The following is a 6220-nucleotide window of genomic DNA, read 5'->3' on the forward strand; positions in this document are numbered from 1 at the left end:
AGACCAGATCTTATACTACCCCCAGTGTATAGAGACCAGATCTTATACTACCCCCAGTGTATAGAGACCAGACCTTATACTACCCCCAGTGTATAGAGACCAGATCTTATACTACCCCCTGTGTATAGAGACCAGATCTTATACTACCCCCAGTGTATAGAGACCAGACCTTATACTACCCCCAGTGTAGAGACCAGATCTTATACTACCCCCAGTGTATAGAGACCAGATCTTATACTACCTCCAGTGTATAGAGACCAGACCTTATACTACCCCCAGTGTAGAGACCAGACCTTATACTACCCCCAGCGCATAGAGACCAGATCTTATACTACCCCCAGTGTATAGAGACCAGATCTTATACTACTCCCAGTGTATAGAGACCAGACCTTATACTACCCCCAGTGTATAGAGACCAGATCTTATACTACCCCCAGTGTATAGAGACCAGATCTTATACTACTCCCAGTGTATAGAGACCAGACCTTATACTACCCCCAGTGTATAGAGACCAGATCTTATACTACCCCCAGTGTATAGAGACCAGATCTTATACTACCCCCAGTGTATAGAGACCAGATCTTATACTACCCCCAGTGTATGGAGACCAGACCTTATACTACTCCCAGTGTATAGAGACCAGACCTTATACTACCCCCAGTGTATAGAGACCAGATCTTATACTACTCCCAGTGTATAGAGACCAGACCTTATACTACCCCCAGTGTATAGAGACCAGATCTTATACTACCCCCAGTGTATAGAGACCAGACCTTATGCTACCCCCAGTGTATGGAGACCAGATCTTATACTACCCCCAGTGTATAGAGACCAGATCTTATACTACCCCCAGTGTATAGAGACCAGATCTTATACTACCCCCAGTGTATAGAGACCAGATCTTATACAACCCCCAGTGTATAGAGACCAGACCTTATACTACCCCCAGTGTATAGTGACCAGATCTTATACTACCCCCTGTGTATGGAGACCAGATCTTATACTACCCCCAGTGTATGGAGACCAGATCTTATACTACCCCCAGTGTATAGAGACCAGATCTTATACTACCCCCAGTGTATAGAGACCAGATCTTATACTACTCCCAGTGTATAGAGACCAGACCTTATACTACCCCCAGTGTATGGAGACCAGATCTTATACTACCCCCAGTGTATAGAGACCAGATCTTATACAACCCCCAGTGTATAGAGACCAGACCTTATGCTACCCCCAGTGTATAGAGACCAGATCTTATACTACCCCCAGTGTATAGAGACCAGACCTTATGCTACCCCCAGTGTATGGAGACCAGATCTTATACTACCCCCAGTGTATAGAGACCAGATCTTATACTACCCCCAGTGTATAGAGACCAGATCTTATACTACCCCCAGTGTATAGAGACCAGATCTTATACTACCCCCAGTGTATAGAGACCAGACCTTATACTACCCCCAGTGTATAGAGACCAGATCTTATACTACCCCCAGTGTATAGAGACCAGATCTTATACAACCCCCAGTGTATAGAGACCAGATCTTATACTACCCCCAGTGTATAGAGACCAGACCTTATACTACCCCCAGTGTATATCGACCAGATCTTATACTACCCCCAGTGTATAGAGACCAGATCTTATACTACCCCCAGTGTATAGAGACCAGACCTTATACTACCCCCAGTGTATAGAGACCAGATCTTATACTACCCCCAGTGTATAGAGACCAGATCTTATACTACCCCAGTGTATAGAGACCAGATCTTATACTACCCCAGTGTATAGAGACCAGACCTTATACTACCCCCTGTGTATAGAGACCAGATCTTATACTACCCCCAGTGTATAGAGACCAGATCTTATACTACCCCCAGTGTATAGAGACCAGATCTTATACTACCCCCAGTGTATAGAGACCAGACCTTATACTACCCCCAGTGTATAGAGACCAGACCTTATACTACCCCCAGTGTAGAGACCAGACCTTATACTACCCCCAGCGCATAGAGACCAGATCTTATACTACCCCCAGTGTATAGAGACCAGATCTTATACTACTCCCAGTGTATAGAGACCAGACCTTATACTACCCCCAGTGTATAGAGACCAGATCTTATACTACCCCCAGTGTATAGAGACCAGATCTTATACTACCCCCAGTGTATAGAGACCAGATCTTATACTACCCCCAGTGTATAGAGACCAGATCTTATACTACCCCCAGTGTATAGAGACCAGATCTTATACTACTCCCAGTGTATAGAGACCAGACCTTATACTACCCCCTGTGTATAGAGACCAGATCTTATACTACCCCCAGTGTATAGAGACCAGATCTTATACTACCCCCAGTGTATAGAGACCAGATCTTATACTACCCCCAGTGTATAGAGACCAGATCTTATACTACCCCCAGTGTATAGAGACCAGATCTTATACTACCCCCAGTGTATAGAGACCAGATCTTATACTACTCCCAGTGTATAGAGACCAGATCTTATACTACCCCCTGTGTATAGAGACCAGATCTTATACTACCCCCAGTGTATAGAGACCAGACCTTATACTACCCCCAGTGTAGAGACCAGATCTTATACTACCCCCAGTGTATAGAGACCAGATCTTATACTACCTCCAGTGTATAGAGACCAGATCTTATACTACCCCCAGTGTATAGAGACCAGATCTTATACTACCCCCAGTGTATAGAGACCAGATCTTATACTACCCCCAGTGTATAGAGACCAGACCTTATACTACCCCCTGTGTATAGATACCAGACCTTATACCACCCCCAGTGTATAGAGACCAGATCTTATACTACCCCCAGTGCATATAGACCAGATCTTATACTACCCCTAGTGTATAGAGACCAGATCTTATACTACCCCCAGTGTATTGAGACCAGATCTTATACTACCCCCTGTGTATAGAGACCAGACCTTATACTACCCCCAGTGTATAGAGACCAGACCTTATACTACCCCCAGTGTATAGAGACCAGATCTTATACTACCCCCAGTGTATAGAGACCAGATCTTATACTACCCCCAGTGTATAGAGACCAGATCTTATACTACCCCCAGTGTATAGAGACCAGATCTTATACTAACCCCAGTGTATAGAGACCAGATCTTATACTACCCCCAGTGTATAGAGACCAGACCTTATACTACCCCCAGTGTATAGAGACCAGACCTTATACTACCCCCAGTGTATGGAGACCAGACCTTATACTACCCCCAGTGTATAGAGACCAGATCTTATACTACCCCCAGTGTATAGAGACCAGACCTTATACTACCCCCAGTGTATAGAGACCAGATCTTATACTACCCCCAGTGTATAGAGACCAGACCTTATACTACCCACAGTGTATAGAGACCAGACCTTATACTACCCCCAGTGTATAGTGACCAGATCTTATACTACCCCCAGTGTATAGAGACCAGATCTTATACTACCCCCAGTGTATAGAGACCAGATCTTATACTACCCCCAGTGTATAGAGACCAGACCTTATACTACCCCCAGTGTATAGAGACCAGATCTTATACTACCCCCAATGTATGGAGACCAGATCTTATACTACCCCCAGTGTATAGAGACCAGATCTTATACTACCCCCAGTGTATAGAGACCAGATCTTATACTACCCCCAGTGTATAGAGACCAGATCTTATACTACCCCCAGTGTATAGAGACCAGATCTTATACTACCCCCAGTGTATAGAGACCAGACCTTATACTACCCCCAGTGTATAGAGACCAGATCTTATACTACCCCCAGTGTATAGAGACCAGATCTTATACTACCCCCAGTGTATAGAGACCAGACCTTTTACTACCCCCAGTGTATAGAGACCAGACCTTATACTACCCCCAGTGTAGAGAGACCAGACCTTGTAGTTTCCCCAGTGTATAGAGACCAGATCTTATACTACCCCCAGTGTATAGAGACCAGATCTTATACTACCCCCAGTGTATAGAGACCAGATCTTATACTACTCCCAGTGTATAGAGACCAGATCTTATACTACCCCCAGTGTATAGAGACCAGACCTTATACTACCCCCAGTGTAGAGAGACCAGACCTTATACTACCCCCAGTGTATTGAGACCAGATCTTATACTACTCCCAGTGTATAGAGACCAGATCTTATACTACCTCCAGTGTATAGAGACCAGATCTTATTCTACCCCCAGTGTATGGAGACCAGACCTTATACTACCCCCAGCGTATAGAGACCAGATCTTATACTACCCCTAGTGTATGGAGACCAGACCTTATACTACCCCCAGTGTATGGAGACCAGACCTTATACTACCCCCAGTGTATGGAGACCAGACCTTATACTACCCCCAGTGTATAGAGAGCAGATCTTATACTACCCCCAGTGTATAGAGACCAGATCTTATACTACCCCCAGTGTATAGAGACCAGACCTTATACTACCCCCAGTGTATAGAGACCAGATCTTATACTACCCCCAGTGTATAGAGACCAGACCTTATACTACCCCCAGTGTATAGAGACCAGATCTTATACTACCCCCAGTGTATAGCGACCAGATCTTATACTACCCCCAGTGTATAGAGACCAGATCTTATACTACCCCCAGTGTATAGAGACCAGATCTTATACTACCCCCAGTGTATAAAGACCAGACCTTATACTACCCCCAGTGTATAGTGACCAGATCTTATACTACCCCCAGTGTATAGAGACCAGATCTTATACTACCCCCAGTGTATAGAGACCAGATCTTATACTACCCCCAGTGTATAGAGACCAGATCTTATACTACCCCCAGTGTATAGAGACCAGATCTTATACTACCCCCAGTGTATAGAAACCAGATCTTATACTACCCCCAGTGTATGGAGACCAGATCTTATACTACCCCCAGTGTATAGAGACCAGATCTTATACTACCCCCAGTGTATAGAGACCAGATCTTATACTACCCCCAGTGTATAGAGACCAGACCTTATACTACCCCCAGTGTATAGAGACCAGATCTTATACTACCCCCAGTGTATAGAGACCAGATCTTATACTACCCCCAGTGTATAGAGACCAGATCTTATACTACCCCCTGTGTATAGAGACCAGATCTTATACTACCCCCAGTGTATAGAGACCAGATCTTATACTACCCCCAGTGTATAGAGACCATATCTTATACTACCCCCTGTGTATAGAGACCAGATCTTAAACTACCCCCAGTGTATAGAGACCAGATCTTATACTACCCCCAGTGTATAGAGACCAGATCTTATACTACCCCCAGTGTATAGAGACCAGATCTTAAACTACCCCCAGTGTATAGAGACCAGATCTTATACTACCCCCAGTGTATAGTGACCAGATCTTATACTACCCCCAGTGTATAGAGACCAGACCTTATACTACCCCCAGTGTATAGAGACCAGATCTTATACTACCCCCAGTGTATAGTGATCAGATCTTATACTACCCCCAGTGTATAGAGACCAGATCTTAAACTACCCCCAGTGTATAGAGACCAGATCTTATACTACCCCCAGTGTATAGTGACCAGATCTTATACTACCCCCAGTGTATAGAGACCAGATCTTATACTACTCCCAGTGTATAGAGACCAGATCTTATACTACTCCCAGTGTATAGAGACCAGATCTTACACTACCCCCAGTGTATAGAGACCAGATCTTATACTACCCCCAGTGTATAGAGACCAGATCTTATACTACCCCCAGTGTATAGAGACCAGATCTTATACTACCCCCAGTGTATAGAGACCAGATCTTATACTACCCCCAGTGTATAGAGACCAGATCTTATACTACCCCCAGTGTATAGAGACCAGATGTTATACTACCCCCAGTGTATAGAGACCAGATCTTATACTACCCCCAGTGTATAGAGACCAGATCTTATACTACCCCCAGTGTATGGAGACCAGATCTTATACTACCCCCAGTGTATAGAGACTAGATCTTATACTACCCCCAGTGTATGGAGACCAGATCTTATACTACCCCCAGTGTATAGAGACCAGATCTTATACTACCCCCAGTGTATAGAGACCAGACCTTATACTACCCCCAGTGTATAGAGACCAGATCTTATACTACCCCCAGTGTATAGAGACCAGATCTTATACTACCCCCAGTGTATAGAGACCAGATGTTATACTACCCCCAGTGTATAGAGACCAGATCTTATACTACCCC

Source organism: Engystomops pustulosus, chromosome 9 (assembly GCF_040894005.1).
Source record: "Engystomops pustulosus chromosome 9, aEngPut4.maternal, whole genome shotgun sequence".
In the NCBI taxonomy this organism is placed as follows: domain Eukaryota; kingdom Metazoa; phylum Chordata; class Amphibia; order Anura; family Leptodactylidae; genus Engystomops; species Engystomops pustulosus.